We start from the raw sequence: 17,909 nt of genomic DNA, 5'->3' as shown, positions 1-17,909 counted from the left end.
GGAAGACTGATGAAGAAAAATAACAGCATGATTCAGATAAATGGATTTTTAATTATTTACCTTTTATGCTTAATTTATATTTTCTGTGTTCTCCAAATGAGAGGATCTAAACAAACAATTTTTATGGGCAATTGGAATATATAAAGAATGTTTTGGGGATATGGATAAAATAGCCAAATACATAGTACCATTTAATTAATTTAGTTACACACATATTTTGAACAATTATGTATTTATACAAAATGGAATATTATAACTAATGCTTTCTTCTATCTCAGAATAATTTTCTTCCAACTCTTTACATACATATCTGACATCAGTGTCTTCATTATTTGAGTCACATTTTTGAACCATTCAGTATTAATTTTCACAGCATGCTATTTTAGGTGTTTGCAGTATAGCACTTTTGTAGTCTATGTATGGCATTATATTTGGTATTTTTATTCCAAGCCACCAGTTATCATTGGCATAATGTTAGGACAGTTGCTGTTTCCATTCTTTCTGTGTAGATAAACATTTAAGATCTCTGCTATGTAACAATTTGTAGAACTTTCTTAAGTCTTCCTCCCTCCCTCCTTTCCTTCCTTCTTTCTTTCCTTTCATTTTTAAATTTTATTTGTTTAGAAGTAATTGCATGTACATTGTTTAAGAATACAAATAGTACCATAATAGCTCTTCTTTGTTCTTTTTATACTCTTATTGCCCCTTTGCCTAAAGATAGCCCTATTCAGTCCTTTTAGTTGTATTTTCTGGTATTCATCTACCTATTTCTAAACAATGCATTGTATGCTCTAAGTGCCATTTATTCCTTTTAAAATGTTAGACTTATATATTGATTTCCAGCTGAGGAGTTCTGTCTCATAGACCACCCTTTACCCTTGCTACATACCTACTTTTCCTGTCTCTCTGCTTTCTTGATGCAGTCATTATTACTGTCTATATTTAGATAAATATTAATGTTTATTATGACTATAATTTTTTGTGGCTGAGCTCTGTGATATAAGTTGTGATGTCTCAAGCCATTATGCCTCCCAGTTTGTTGTTTGTGAACTATATTTTGTCTCTAGAAAATGTTTAATGCTTTTCTTTATCCCCAGAATTCTGAAATTTTATATTGCAATTTTTTTGCTGTTTTTGATGTTCATGGTCCTCTCAGCTTGGAAGCTGATGCCCATCAATTTGTAAATTTTCTTGTACTATTTCTTTGATTTTCCTCCCCATTCTTTCTTTTCTCCTGGTCTGTTAGTTGAGTTTTGCACCTACTAATTTGATCCTCTAATTTTCTTAAGTCTTACTCTTAACTACTTTCCATCTCTCTGTGTTTTTCTTGTACTTTCTGAGAGGTTTTCTTAGTATCAATTGAATTTTTAATTTCTACTAGTAGGTTTGTAATTTCAAATTTAATTTTGGGGATCTATGAATATTTTGTTTTTAAAATTAGTATCCTGTTTTTATTCCATAGATGCAATATTTTCTCTTTTTTTGAGAATATGAATTGAATTATTTTACTGTTTTTTTCCTGTTCTTTGCTCATTTTCCTTTGCGTTCCCTTTATCTTCTTGTTATGATCCCTGGTTTTAATGTTAAAGTTTCCGCCCAAATGAGTGCTAGGGATTTAGCTGTCTGTTCATACTTAAGAGTGAGACAATAAAAAATGGACTGCAAATCTGTTACCTGGTTGGCTTCACTATAAGGTCTTTGGGCAGAGGACTGGTCATTTCGGTGGGTAATTATCACATATCAAAATCTGCAGATTTTTTTCCCTGGACTTTCAGTTTCTCCAAAAAGGAATTCTTTGTTTACTTCTTTTTTTGTGTGTGGTGTATAAGCCTACCTGTAAGGATTTAGAGGCACCTCAGAGGAGTGAGGAGGAAGGGAGCCAGAGGTCTCACCATCCAAGCCTGTGAATGCTTAAATCCAATGCCTTTGTTTCAGCCTCACCTGTAGTCTGAGTATGAAGTCTTGCCATATCATTTTCTCCTCTTCTTGTAAGAGTAGGGATGGTTTGGTTGGCTCTACCAGGTGAGGGAGAGGATCTGGGGTTCTAATTCCCTCCCTCCCTCCCTTCTTTTCTTCCTCCTCCCCTTCTTTCTTCCACACAAATTTATCATTTTACAGTTCTGTAGGTCAAAAGTCTCATGCATATTTCACTGGGCTAAGATCAATAGGCTGGGAGCAGTGGCTCACGCCTGTAAACCCACAGTACTTTGGGAGCCCAAGGTGGGTAGATCACTTGAGGTCAGGAGTTTGAGACCAGCCTGGCCAACGTGGTGAAACCCTGTCTCTACAAAAAAATACAAAAATTAGCCAGGTGTGGTATTAGACATCTGTAGTCCCAGCTACTCAGGAGGCTGAGGCATGTGCATCACTTGAGCCCTGGAGGCAGAGGTCACAGTGAGCAGGGATTGTGCCACTGCACTCTAGCCTGGGAGACAGAGTGAGACCCATGAGAACCGATATCAAAACAAAACAAAATTGAAACAAAACAGGTGTACATAGGCTACACTTTTTTTTTTTTTTTTAAAGCTTCTAGCTACTGGCTGTATTCCTTGACTCCTGGTGCCTTTCCATCTTTAAAGTCAGCAATGATGGGTCGAATGGTCTCACATTGCTTTACTCTGACTTCCTCTCTGTCTACCACTTCCACTTTTCTCTAGGGGAGAGTCCCTTTCACCTTTTTTTTTTTTTTTTTTTTTTTAAGCTTCTAGCTGCTGGCTGCATTTTTTGGCTCCTGGTCACTTTCCATCTTTAACATCAGCAATGGTGGGTCAAGCCTCACATTGCATTACTCTGACTTCCTCTTCAGTCTACCACTTCCATTTTTAAAGACCCTTGTGATTACATTAGACCCATTCGATGATCCAGGATAGTCTATGATTTTTTTGGTTGTGGTAAAAAACATGTAACATAAAATATAACCATTTTTACATATAGAATAGTGTTAACTATGTGCACATTGTTGTACAAAAACTCTATAGAACAGTTTTATGTTGCAGAACTGAAACTCTATGCCCATTGAACATCAACACCCCTTTATTCTGCCTGTCCAGCCTCTGGCAGCTATGAATTACCTTCTGTTTCTGTAAATTTGGCTACTTTAGATTCCTCATATAAGTGGAATCATGTAATATTTGTCTTTTTGTGACTGGCTTGTTTTACTTTGCGTAATCTCATCAGGGTTCATCCATTTTGCACCATATAAGAGGATTTCCTTCTTTATAAGGTTGAATAATGTTCCATTGTATGTATATATCATGTTTTCTTTATTCAACTTGCCATTGGATATATAGGTTGCATCCACTACTTGGCTATTGTGAGTAATGCTTAAGTGAACAGGGTATGCAAATATCTCTTTAAGACCCTGCTTTCAATTCTTTCAGATGCATACAAGAAGTAAGCTTGCTGGATCATATAGTAGTTCTATTTTTAATGTTTTGAGGAACTACCAGACTATATTCCGTAGTGGCTGTACCATTGGACATTTCCACTAACCGTGTACAAATATTCCAATTTCTCCACATCTTTGCCAACACTTGCTATTTTCTGTTTTTTTTTTCTTTTAATAGTGACCATTCTAATGGGTGTGAGATGATATCTTATTGTGGTTTTGATTTGCATTTTTCTGATGATTAGGGATGTTGAACATCTTTTCATGTGCTTGTTGACCATTTGTTTATCTTCTTTGGAGAAATGTCCATTCAAGTCCTTTGCCAATTTTTAATTATTATTTGGCTTTTTGTTGTTGAATTGTGGGTATTCTTTAGGTATTCTGGATATTAACGCCTTATCAGATATGTGGTTTACAAATAATTTCTGTGGGTTGCCCTTTCACTCTGTTGATTACTTCCTTTAGTTTTTAAGTTTGATGTAGACCCATTTGCTTATTTTGTGTTTTTTACCTGTGCTTTTGGTGTCATATCCAAAAAGTCATTGCCAACTCCAATGTCATGAAGCTTTTTCTCTATGTTTTTATTTTTCTAGGAATTGTATAGTTTCAGGTCTTACTTTTAGGTGTTTAGTCCATTTTGAGTTAACTTTAATTTATGGTGCAGGGCAAGGATCTTTTTTTTTTAATACACACTTTACCACCCACTTCTTTTCAGTCCTTTCCACTCCCCATCTGAGGAACTGGAAGCCCCACCATTTCCTAAGCATTTCTGTCACAGTCAGCCAGTTCTTTGCTTCATGGGCAGGGAGGTTCCCACTGGTTCCGCTTGACTCTACAGTCATCTTTGCTTTTCAGACATCAGTGATGCCTATTGTTTGCTTTAATAATAGTTTTCTATTCCCTTTGTCTTTATGGATTTATAAATGTTTTCCTCTTTATTAATATTTTGATGGGAGGGAAGCAGAGATAAACAGGCCTATTCCAATTGGCCATCTATAACCTCAACATCTGTCTTGCCCTTTAAAATAACATTTAAAAGGGCTTTAAAAAATGGTATCTCCTATTTCCTATTGTGACATCCAACCTCTAGAAATAATTGTTTCTATTTCTTTGCTTCTTTTTTATTGAATTTATTGCTTATCTATTTATTTATTCCTTTTAATTTTTATCCTGGGGTCCAGGGATAGCTTTAAGGAGTTAATGATTATTCTGAAATTTAAGAGGGGAGGAATGGAACAGGCTTAGTTTTCATCAAATACTCAATACTGTAAAGCTTACATGATCCTAAAAAAAGGGTTGGGAGCCTACTTCTTATAGATCATCACAGGAAAAAATAAAATGTTACAGATTAAATTAAATATGATTGAACTAAAATATACTACCTTTCTAGCTACCATTAGATTCCGTATTCTTTCACATGTAAGTACAAATTCCTACGACTGAGGCACTAAATGAATTACCCTCTTTATTCTTTATCTAATACAAAACATTATCTCTAGCATCCTGGTTATGCTACCAGGAAATGTGTACCATTTACACACATATAACTATAAAAGCTGTTACTTAAGAAAGTCATATTTTGGGCCCAGAGAGATAATGACATTTTTATAAGTCAACTTGTAAAGATGATAACTCAGTAGTTACATTTGTTTTCAGTTTGAAGCTTCAGCTTCAAACCTATAGTTAAGTTGTATAATCAATTATTTATTGGCAACTGAAATAGTAGATAAATATATAAAAGAAGAAACACCTTTTTATAGTTATAGGGCTAAAGACTTAACTTTTATGATGAGTAAGCTTGATGCTATATGTATATATTATAGTACTATAAAAAATACAAAAATTAAAAAGCTAGAAAGAAAGAAAAAAAGTGGGAGGAGGTAGGTTAGGTTCATTGTGAAATCTTTGTTTACAAGTTGATAAGTACTTTAATCCTTTTATTTATAGTGAGCTGCACCGAATTTATATGATCTCTCTCAGCTTTAGAATTTTGTGATTCCATTTTGAAGTAGTTAAGCTGAAACTGCTCCTCTGTTCCAGGCACACCATTGAGTTCTTTGGGATGCCCAAAAGTGTCTGGTTGGGAAACATGAAATAGAAGACAAGACCCTGCCTCAGCAAGTGTACCCAAGAATACTTTTAAAGGAACCTATCGATACATGCAAAACAGTAGCTGTTGGAGGTATGTATTAACAGAGAACTTGGATTAAACCTGATGTGGCCCACTCTGCTCTACTCAGTGAAGTGGAGTCATTCTCAGGGAATGAGCTCTTCTCTTGAATCCCACTGTTAATAGGGCAGAACTCTCAGACCCGAAATTTCTGGTGTCTGTCATTCTGTAACCTTGACTGTGTGGTGGGCTATCACTCATCACTCTTTGATGAACTCTAATTCAGCCCGTTGAATGTCCTTCCCAGTGACTCAATGACATTAAACTCTTGTCACATGAAAGTGATAGCAAATTTCTAGTTGAAGACCTTGTTTTCTGTTTTCCTAGGAGTAGAGCAGTCAGTATCAAAGCTCAGCAAATGTGTCCCATAAACCAGCTGATTCTCACTGGCTTTACTTTTTCCTGAACATCATCAAGGCCATTTCTGATTGGATGTGGTTGTATCAGATTGACTGGTTTCCTCTTAGTCGTTTACTTAGACCTCCTTGTCTCTGTGACCCCTCTTAAATGTTTACCTCATTTTCTTGATTTTAGCCTTTAATTTCTATCTCCTCAACAATGTATCATCAAGGTTAGGGATACCCATTATTTCATATCCTGTGACCTTTGGTGGATGTCTGGCTTTGGATGCACTGGCTCTCTACGTAAGGCATAGCCTATGTCATTGTCATATGTTACTTTGATCCTTTAGGATTTTTGTAGTTTGTTTCCATCTGCCAATGAAGAACACTACAAATGTACCTTGTGCTGAGTATTTTACTTGTGTTTGTCACCTATCATTAAGCATTAAGCACATCCCATTTTGCACATGAGGAAATAAGTTTCCCAATAGTTAAACAACTGGCCTGCTATTTCCCAGAGAGTAAGTGGCAGGAATGGGATTCAGCATTGGGTCTGTTTGTCTTAACTTGTATACCGTAGAAATAGTATACCAAGCTGTTTTCCCATTTTGAAGCAGAATTGTAAAAATATCCTTATTTGGCTGAGTGCAGTGGCTCACTCCTGTAATCCCAACACTTTGGGAGGCCAAGGCAGGGAGATCCCCTGAGGTCAAGGGTTTGAGACCAGCTTGGCCAACGTGGTGGGACCCCGTCTCTACTAAAAATACAAAAATTAGCTGGGTGTAGTGGCATGCACCTGTAGTCCCAGCTACTCAGGGGGCTGAGGCAGGAGAATCGCCTGAACTGGAAGGCAGAGGTTGTAGTGAGCTAAGATATCCCCACTGCACTCTAGCCTGGGCAACAAGAGCGAAACTTCATCTCAAAAAAAAAAAATCCTTGGGTAATTTTCATCTTCTGTACTTTTTTCAGCTTTTGCTACTTTTCCCCATTTCATGGCATTTTATTGGGTTGATAATTATAACACTTAATTTGAATCGTTAAAATTAAATATTTTCAACATTTTTTATTTTTATAATATCACTGAGAATATATTATGGTATGAGACATTATTAAAATATGCCCCCTTTCTCACATAGGCTCTGATGTCTTTACTGATTCTATGTTTTCTGAGTTGATTATGAGTCTAGCATGGGAGACAGGAGTGGCCTTTTATATTTCTAATATGGTCCTACTAGTACAGAGTTATTGAAGATGACATAGAAGAATGGTAAGATTTTGCCAGAAATATTGTCCTATAGTTCACAAAGTTGTTTTAGAATCTGAATTCTTTAAAATATAGAACATCTATTCAAGTACTTAGTTTAGGCTCAGTGACCACTTTCAGTGTGTGTACTGGGAAGTTGCCCTATATAGAAGGATATAGGTTTTAAGTTTAAGTAAGTTTAACAATATATGGTATCTGATTTTTTTTCAATAATGGGCTAAATGATTTGAAATGTCTATATATTTAGGCTTCTAGAATATTCTCATTAAATTAGTAGATGTACATGCTGAAAATACTTTAAATCATCATAAGAATCCTGAGAGATAGATGTGGTCAACCTCACTGAAAGACGAATACACTGAGGTTTATAAGATTATGAAACTTACCCAAGCTCATGTGATTAGAAAATGGCAGAGCCAGAATTGAACCTAGATCTATTTTTCACTGGCAGCATTCCTAACAATTACATTGCCTTGCTGATTATACACAGTGGTGACATGTAGATCATAAACATGTCTAAGAATTTTCTTATGTTTAGTATTCATACAAAGGCAGTCCTAAACAACTAAATTAGCCTCATCCTCACAGAAGCCAAAGCTTCTAGATGGGTTTGGTTTTGTTCATCAACGAGGTTTTATCAGGATAGTGGCAATTCTGGTGAATGATGCCCTAAGCCACTCTTGAGAAATGCTTGGGCTGCATGTCATTTCCTACCCAGTGCTGACTATGCTGCTAGCAGCAATTATGGTTGCTCACCTTAGTGGTTGCATGGGCAGCTGTTTCTTCCAAAGCAAGTTGGGACTGCAATTGGGCCACACAATCACACAGTTGAGGACAGAAAATCTCAGAATATTAGGTACACCATTTTGTTTCAGAAAATAAAATTTTCTGCTTTTAAGTGTCTTTTCCTGATTCTACATAGAAAGTTTGATGAATATTCACAGCCATAAAAAAGAATGAAATCATGTCCTTTGCAGTAACATGGATGCACCTGGAGACCATTATTCAAAGCAAACTAACACAGGAACAGAAAACCAAAAAGCGCATGTACTCACTTATAAGTTGGAGCTAAACATTGAATACATAAAGATGGGAACAGTAGACAGTGGAGAATGCTTGAGAGAGAGGATAGGGGAGGCATGGACTAGATGGCTGTTGGGTACTGTCCTTACTACCCTGGTGATGGGATCCTTCATACACCAAGCCTCAGCAACACACAACTTACCCATATAACAAACCTGCACATGTGTCTCCTGAAGCTAAGATAAAACTAGAAAAGAAGAAAAAGATAAGAGACATTTGTTTAAGTCTGAAGAAAAAGGAAAAAAAGAAAATTTGGTAAATATTGAAAAGTTTAAATAACAGAATAAAGACTACCACTCAGATATAGCCATTGGTAATATTTTGGTGAAGATGCTTCCAGTTTTTATTTCTATGAATATGTATGTCTTTTTAAAAATGCAAACTTAAAATCATAGTGTTCTATATCCATTTTTGCTTAGTATAATTGAAGCATTTTTCCTATGTGCTTAAATGTTCTTTTACAACATACTTTCAGTGGCTATAAGTACTCCCTTTGGGTAACAGCGTAAGTGAATCCATTCTATTGGTAAACCTAATCCTCATTCATTTAAGTTAAAACCTCTCTAAAAAACAAGAACGTAATTGCCACTAGTTTTCATAATCTTATAAAATAACTAATGATGGTTTAGGATATGATGAGAAAACCCAGTTTCGATCACATTCCCTGTCACATCATGCAATGAACCTGACCTGAAGTTTCCCACTACAAATGCTGTGCATGACTGTAGCACAGGAAAATTCTCTTTTGACTGGGAAACTTGGAAACCCCGTTTTTCTTTCTTTGAGGTGGCTCATCTGTGACAAATAACTTCAGCATTTTCTTTTTTTTTTTTTTTTTGAAGTTTTTATTTTTATTTATTTCTTTTTTATTGCAGTTTATGTTTTGGGGTACATGCGAAGAACATGCAAGATTGTTGCATAGGTACACACATGGCAGTGTGGTTTGCTGCCTTCCTTCCCCTCACCTGTATCTGTCATTTCTCCTCATGCTATCTCTTCCCACCTCCCCACCCCCCATCCTTCCCCCATTTCTCCCCAACGGACCCCAGTGTGTAGTGCTCCCCTCCCCGTGTCCATGTGTTCTCATTGTTCAACACCTGCCTATGAGTGAGAACATGCGGTGTTTGATTTTCTGCTCTTGTGTCAGTTTGCTGAGAATGATGGTTTCCAGGTTCATCCAGGTCCCTACAAAGGACACTAACTCATCGTTTTTGATGGCTTTGTAATATTCCGTGGTGTATATGTACCACATTTTCCCTATCCAGTCTATCATCGTTGGGCATTTGGGTTGGTTCCAGGTCTTTGCTATTGTAAACAGTGCTGCAATGAACATTCATGTGCATGCGTCCTTATAGTAGAATGATTTATAATCTTTTGGATATATACCCAGTAACGGGATTGCTGGGTCAAATGGGATTTCTATTTTTAGGTCATTGAGGAATCGCCACACTGTCTTCCACAATGGTTGAATTAATTTACATTCCCACCAACAGTGTAAAAGTGTTCCTATTTCTCCACATCCTCTCCAGCGTCTGTTGTCTCCAGATTTTTTAATGATCACCATTCTAACTGGTGTGAGATGGTATCTCAATGTGGTTTTGATTTGCATTTCTCTAATGACCAGTGATGATGAGTATTTTTTCATATGTTTGTTGGCCTCCTGTATGTCTTCTTTTGTAAAGTGTCTGTTCATATCCTTTGCCCACTTTTGAATGGGCTTGTTTGTTTTTTTCTTGTAGATCTGCTTTAGTTCTTTGTAAAATGCTGGATATCAGCCCCTTGTCAGATGGGTAGACTGCAAAAATTTTTTCCCATTCTGTTGGTTCTCGATTCACTCTAATGACTGTTTCTTTTGCCGCGCAGAAGCTGTGGAGTTTGATTAGGTCCCATTTGTCTATTTTGGCTTTTGGTGCCATTGCTTTTGGCATTTTGGTCATGAAGTCCTTGCCTATGCCTATGTCCTGAATGGTTTTGCCTAGATTTTCTTCTACAGTTTTTATGGTGTTAGGTCTTATGTTTAAGTCTTTAATCCATCTGGAGTTAATTTTGGTGTGAGGTGTCAGGAAGGGGTCCAGTTTCTGTTTTCTGCACATGGCTAGCCAGTTTTCCCAACACCATTTATTAAACAGGGAATCCTTTCCCCATTGCTTGTTTTTGTCAGGTTTGTCGAAGATTGGATGGTTGTAAATATGTTGTATTTCCTCTGAGGCCTCTGTTCTGTTCCATTGTTCTATATCTCTGTTTTGGTACCAGTACCATGTTGTTTTGATTACTGTAGCCTTATAGCATAGTTTGAAGTCTGGTAATGTGATGCCTCCTGCTTTGTTCTTTTTGCTTAGAATTGACTTGGCTATGCGGGCTCTCTTTTGGTTCCATATGAAGTTTAAGGTGTTTTTTTCCAGTTCTGTGAAGAAGGTCATTGGTAGCTTGATGGGAATAGCGTTGAATTTGTAAATTACTTTGGGCAGTATGGCCATTTTCACAGTGTTGATTCTTCCTAACCATGAACTGGAACGTTTCTCCATCTGTTTGTGTCCTTTCTTATTTCACTGAGCAGTGGCTTGTAGTTCTCCTTGCAGAGATCCTTTGCATTCCTTGTTAGTTGTATTCCTAGGTATTTTATTCTCTTTGTAGCATTTGTGAATGGCAGTTTGTTCTTGATTTGGCTCTCTGTAAGTCTGTTACTGGTGTATAGGAATGCTTGTGATTTTTGCACGTTGATTTTGTATCCTGAGACTTTGCTGAGGTTGTTTATCAGTTTCAGGAGATTTTGGGCTGAGACGATGGGGTCTTCTAGATATACAATCATGTCATCTGCAAATAGAGACAATTTGATTTCCTCCTTTCCTGTTTGAATACCCTTTATTTCTTTTTCTTGCCTGATTGCTCTGGCTAGAACTTCCAGTACTATATTGAATAGGAGTGGTGAGAGAGGGCATCCTTGTCTAGTGCCAGATTTCAAAGGGAATGCTTCCAGTTTTTGCCCATTCAGTATGATATTAGCTGTTGGTTTGTCGTAAATAGCTTTTATTATTTTGATATACGTTCCATCAATGCCTAGTTTATTGAGGTTTTTTAGCATAAAGTGCTATTGAATTTTGTCAAAGGCTTCTCTGCATCAATTGAGATAATCATGTGGTTTTTGTCTTTGGTTCTGTTTATGTGGTGAATTACGTTTATGGACTTGTGTATGTCGAACCAGCCTTGCATCCCTGGGAATAATCCTACTTGATCATGGTGGATAAGCTTTTTGATATACATACTTAGATGAAAACTCTCAAATCCTGATTTGCAGGTGATTTGGCTCTCTTACTTGATTTACTACTTAACTAAACCTTTTTTCTTCTCCTAAATATTTCACATGGGCTAGACCCTGGGTCAGCAGCTATACTAACCTGAGGAAACCACAGATGTCATGAATGAGGTTGGAGAGACATGCATAATGTAGTACTAATGTGACTTTTCCTGAAACCAAAGAGATTTTTGCTGGTAGGTATTAAAGTTATCAAATTAAGAAGTTGATTACAACTGAAATGGGTACACATATAACAAAAGCCCTCTACTCAGGAAAGACTTCTATGCATCTAGGACTATGACTTATTAGTATTTATTGTTCTCTTAAAGACTGTATTAGGTTAAATCATTATCATCCTCACCAAACCATTACTTTTCAGACAGGGTTCCTTATTTCCCTTGGGATTCCATAGTGTCATGTGGGTAAGTAAGGGGTGAGGGAGAAGGACAAAGCCATTGACCTCCTTATTGTCCCATCAACCAGCAGCTCTGCCTTTGCATGTTTTATGTATTAGACTTCCACATTTTTTGCTGAAAGAAAGGACTGCTGCTTAAAGGAGTAAAGACTGAAAATCACTGGGGCAGTGTAGATCTTATTGATGGATGAAAAAGACGTGAAAACAGATGTTTACACAGTATTACTTCCCAGTTTCCATTGTGCTTGTAATTCTTCTGCAGTGACACAGTCCTTCTTGGGTTTGATATTTACCGTAGGTCCTCTGATTGGAATTCTCATAGATTCGACTGCTTTTACAATAGTGGTTTCCATAGAGGCACCTCAGAAATGTTAGGTTTAGGAGAGATGAAAGAGTGATAGCCTTACAAGCATTGGTGGTAGAAAGTAACCTTTTGGTGATCAGAGCAGTGAGTAGTGGAAAGTATAACCTATTAAAGGCCCATAGGATACTGGTTTCTATATTCTTGTTGATGTGGATTACCCAGTAGGAAGATGCTCTTTCCGTCAAAGTGATGTGGTATATGAAATTCAGCAAGACAGTCTGTGAAATCTTCATTATCTATTTCTAGACTCATTTAAAACATTTTGGGTGGGCTCTCTTAAATTGAAGATTTATATTGGTGAATCTCAGAACCAGCTACTCCTGAATAAAAAATTTTAGTGGTTTTTGTTCCACGGCTCAGTTGACTGACTAAAAAATTTTCTCCAGAGGTAATTTTAACCATCAAAGACTGAGGAACTCATTAAAGAATTTTTGATGGCTAATTTACAATTGGTGCCCAGAATTCTTAATCACAGTTAAAAATCTTAGCATTATTTACCAGAAAGTTGGTGCAGGGGTATTAATGTATGAAGACCTTAATGTTAATATATGGTCAGTTATTCAAAGAACGAGCTTCGCCTTGAGGTGGAAACTGAAGAGAAAATTCCTGTTTTTCCCATCAGTAAAGGGATAAATTATGACCAATTTGCAAACATAACAGGACACATTGGTGTTGAATAGGGCCTGAACTGTTTGTATAGGAACTGTGTATAGAGCTGCAACTACTGGGGTGACATTCAACCAGATATGAATGAATGATACCCCTGGAATTGTGCAGTGCCGCAACCCTGGGTATAGTCATTCATTCTAGTATTCATTTATCTATTGAATATCTCTACTTTATGCCTGGCACTGTTCTAGGTACTAAACCACAGTAGTGAGCAAGGCAAACAAACAAGATTACATCTCTCATGGAATTTACAGTCCAAAAGGGGTGCAGCAGGGTCTTTAAGGAGAGAAGAAATAAAGAGGGAGGTAAACAATATTTCAAATATGATGCTAGAAAGAAAATAGGGCAACAGAGTGTTTTCGGGTAGGAAAGACTATTTTAGATCAGGTCTAAAATGTAGGACCTATGTTCTTGTTGGCTATTTACTTCTTGTACTGCATATAAGTTGGTAAATTTTTGTATTCACCAACACTCTCATTAAATAATTCACAGGAAAGGTGAGATTTCCTTCATCAAAATTGTGTTTTCCATAGCAATTAAGCTTTATTAAGAGCCAGATTTCAGTGGTAAAAACTGAGATAACTTTATTTCTTAAGTAGTTTATTAAAGCAGAATTTTAAAATAATAATAAATTGCTGACCTGTAGCATATAAAAAGAAATTTTCAGTCCATTCAGGGGAAAATTGTGATAAACTGGTCATAAAGATTGAAGAGAGAGACGTTGGACTGAATGCCGTAAGCATCTTAGACTGATTGTGGCCCATGTTGAATGGATCACTAAGCCTCGCTGATTTTTTCCCATTTTTTTCCCATTTTTGTGGTCCTTTTTCTTTGTTTCTTTTTGTCCCTTTTCACTACTCTATCACCACTCTAGTGAGGTCCCTTTCACCACAGGCTAGTCTATTTTAATAGCCTTTCCGTTGGTATCTCTGTATCTGATCTATCGATCGGTTAGTTTTTCTGGTGCTACATTCATAATTCTATTCCCTTCTTAAAAGCCTTTACAGTACTCACTCCAGAGTGATAAAGGCCAGACTCTTTAGCTTGGCATGTGAGGCCCTCCATGATCTGTCCCCAACATATATTTCCAGCCTTATCCCTTTTACCCAGTGCAAACTTGAGGCTCTACCTAGACTTTCTGTTCTCCTTTTGTGCTTTTGCTCAAACTGCTGTCTGGAAAACTAATTTCTTTCTTTTCTTTTTTGCCTGTGTAAATCCTGTTTGATGTTCAAAGTTTAGTTTGAATAGATCATCTTTTCTTTCTTTCTGGCTGCTTTAAAGATTTTGCTTTGTTTTTAGAAGTCTGTGATTTGCTTATATCTAAGGGGGAAACTAACTTCCTCCCTCCCTCCCTCCCTCAATCTATCCTTCCTTCCTTCTTTCCTTCCTTCCTTCCTTCCTTCCAATACTTTCAAATACTAAAAATAGAAACTTTGTATTTGGCCTCTTTCTTTTCTTCCTTACTTTCTTCCTTCCTTTTCCGTCTGTCTTCCTTTCTCCCTGAGAATCTTTGGGTTTTCTGGGCCTAAAGATTGCTATTAGGAATATTTTATCATTATTTCTTAGAATAATAACTCTTCCTCATTTTCTTTATTTCCTTCTGAAAATTAAAGAAGGCATGTTGGACTTTCTCACTCATCTTCCACATCCTTCTTTCATATTTTGATGTCATCATCTTTATGTTACAATTCTGGACAGTTTCTTTGGATTTGTCATTTGGTTCACCAGTTTCTTCAGCTATTTCTAATCTGCTGTTTAAGCTGTCCTTGATGATGGGACTATTTATATTGTTAAATTTTATTTTATTTTATTTTTTATCCTACTGTTTTATCCCCAGAGCCTAGACCAAGGTGTAATAGTACATAGGTGCTTAATAAATGTATGTTGAATGAATTAACATGAGTTTTTTTTATCTTTTAACTTTTAAATACCATTTTTGCTCCCTTTTCAAGTCAACGTGATATTTTTTTCAAATAAAATTATATTCCCTTTTAAATTTCTCTTATTTATTGAAAGATATTAAATATACTTATTTTAAGCTGATAATTCTAGTATTTGAAATGTTTTCAGATCTGATTCATTTGCCTGTTTCTCTTGGCTCTCATAAATGATCTCTAATTTCTTTGTATTTCTATGATTTATTGACTGTGAACTCATATTCCTTGGAAGTTTTATTTGTGTGAGTTTTTTGAGGCCTAGATTGAAGGTAGATTTTTCTGCAGAGTATTATATTTGCTTCTGCCAGGTGCCTGTAGCCACTATCAATCTGGACACTCTTTATATTATATTCTCTGCCTGAGGGTTTTTGAAGCATATGGCACAAATTTAGATCACAAAACAACATAAATACTAGTTGTTGGTTATGAATTCTCAAGAGAGATTTTCCATTCCCTGAAGATGCTAGGGATGAACTACCAGTTTCTCTTTCGGTGTAGCAAGTGTATTTCTAATTCACCCATAGACTGAAGGTATAGTTTTGTGAAGTTTGTTTTACTCAGGGTTCTGTTAAACTCACCAGCTTGAGTGGTCCTGGTTTTATCTCTTCTCTCTCACTCCGTGCAGTCATTATAATAGAAGTTCTGTATGACTAGGATTGTGGCCTTGGTGCTTTTCTACCTCCCAGCGTTGTCACTCTTACTTTGTTTTGGCCTCTGTGAATTTCATGTTTTATTGTCAACTTATTGGTGCATTTACAGAGATTTTATACTTTATTCTCCTTCAATTATTTTCATTAGCAGAGAACAGTTTAAGCTATATAGTGTATCATTCTGCAAAAATAGACCATTTTATTTTTTTGTTTTTAGTATGTGCTTCTAATAGATAAGGCAGGAACACATTTGTGACAGAACTCAAAAAATTATTAAAAACTTAGGTACAGCTCAGCCTCCTCTTTTAATTTAAATGTCTGCTGTACAGTCAGATTAGGTGAAGAGTGAGGTGGTGAATAATCCCTTGTAATATGGTTTCTGAGTTGGCTGAGACTTTGATGTCTTGGAGATATTATTTATTGAAATGAGATTTGTTTTTGTCCATTGATTTATTGATTGTCCAACATTTTACTATATATATTTATAGATTAATTTTCTAATATTCTACTATATATATTATATACATTTTACCCCTCTAAGTAGGATTTGATTCCTAAGTAATGCTCTATAACAGAAATAACAAATAATAAGGAAATATTATTTGTTACATGATACCTGCCATGGATCCATATAATGATACCCTGAGAGAGACCTTGTAGTACCTTAGTCCTTTCACTCAGTATTATTTCATTTGATTCTGAATGAGTGTAATATTATTTTAAGGGGAAAAATAGTTACAATTAGTAGAATATGACAATGATTTCAAAAAAAAGACACTAGTCTCAAGAAGATATTTTTAATGTTATAGCTTAAATGTGCAATGTGCAGATCTACAGAATTTGAAAATTCAGCTGACTTTGTAATTCTTCAGCACTAAATAGGGATATATCTACTGAGGACCATTGCTGTTAGATAGAAATATGTAACACATACGTGTGCCACTCACTAACCTGAATGAATCATCTGCTCTTATGAAGTTTAATTTTATTTTCTTCAGAATCTCATGTTATATTAATTCTGTAGAAGGTGTCTGCTGCTCATGTTACTGTTATAATGCAAGTAGTCATCTCTGACCAAGCTCTCAGTCTTCATTGCCACATTAGAACATAATTTCCTGGAACCAGTAGTATGTTTTGTGTAACTTAAGCTGATGAATAATTTTTAGTATGTATTGTGGTATTAAGGAAGTATTAAATGGAATAAATGTTGATTTAAATTGGTAGAATGCTCAAGTTTTAATGATGAGAGTAAGGATAATAATTGCCTGGTACAGTCATGTGTTTTGAGGTTTTCTCAAAGTTAGTAATGTGCTTTAAATCTTTGCCGTAAGAGGAGCCAGCAATATTACACGGTAAACACACCAATTGGATTAATAGCATCATTTGTCAGCCGCATACTAACATAAGACTATGTTATGATTAGAAATTTTTAAATTAATATTTGCAGGCCTTAGAAAACTATATTATGATTGCTTGTTAAGTAGTTGTGTTTGGAAGTTTTAATTTTGTAAAATATGTAAGCTTGACAGATCTCCACATTAGCCATTAAAAATCATTGTTTTGTTTTTTAAATAATTATAATGTTTACTTCATATTGGGAATAGTTTCTAAGGAAGAAAATAGTTTGCATCTCATGTTATAAATATTTTCAGACTTTAAAATTACTTAATTCAAAGCATCCACTATTTTTTGCTCAAATTTTAGAACATAAATATAAATTCTCCTGGAGTTTTCTTTTTTTATAGTTATTAGCATTTTTAATGTAATGAGTACATTTCTGAATATTACATCAATGATACTTTCAATAAATTGAATAAATTTAAATTGATAAGGAAAGTTTACTAATTTTAAAGGATTTATTAGGAAATCCTTTATTAAAATGAAGGAAACTTTCTTGGTATGCATAAGTCTTTCTCTCTCTCTCTCTCTCCCTTTTTTTTTTTTTTTGAGATGGAGTCTCGCTCTGTAAGCTCATGCTGGAGTGCAGTGGTGCCATCTTGGCTCACTGCAGCCTCTGCCTCCTGGATCCCAGTTCAAGCAATTCTCCTACCTCAGCCTCCTAAGTAGCTGGGATTATAGGCATGAACTACCATGCCCAGCTAAGTTTTGTATTTTTTTAGTAGAGATGGGGTTTCACCATGTTGGCTAGTCTGGTCTTGAACTCCTGACCTCATGATCCGCCCACCTCGGCCTCCCAAAGTGCTGGGATTACAGGTGTGAGCCATGGCGCCCAGCCCTTTTTCTCTTTTTTTATAGGGAGTTTTAAAATCTTGGGACACTTGATAATTTTTTTTATATTACATTTAAAAATGTGTTGGGCATTTTTATATTGA

At 35.9% G+C, this 17,909-nt stretch overlaps 1 protein-coding gene across 9 annotated transcripts in view; it reads left to right on the top strand.

Moving 5' to 3' along the window:
• The window catches only part of SGMS1 (sphingomyelin synthase 1), a 313,773-nt gene that overhangs the window by 159,595 nt on the left and 136,269 nt on the right, over positions 1-17,909 (top strand). For 7 of the 9 annotated variants that reach the window (XM_074382520.1, XM_010333308.3, XM_074382517.1 and 4 more), the window contains one exon: positions 5,429-5,570. The exons of the other annotated variants lie outside the window; for them this stretch is intronic. The gene's annotated coding sequence lies outside the window, so the exon portion shown is untranslated. The remainder of the gene's footprint in view (positions 1-5,428; positions 5,571-17,909) is intronic. 9 annotated transcript variants of the gene reach the window in all.

Source organism: Saimiri boliviensis, chromosome 12 (assembly GCF_048565385.1).
Source record: "Saimiri boliviensis isolate mSaiBol1 chromosome 12, mSaiBol1.pri, whole genome shotgun sequence".
NCBI classification, from domain to species: Eukaryota; Metazoa; Chordata; class Mammalia; order Primates; family Cebidae; genus Saimiri; species Saimiri boliviensis.
Note: the sequence above shows the minus strand (reverse complement) of the source record. Positions and strands in the feature narration are given on the sequence as shown.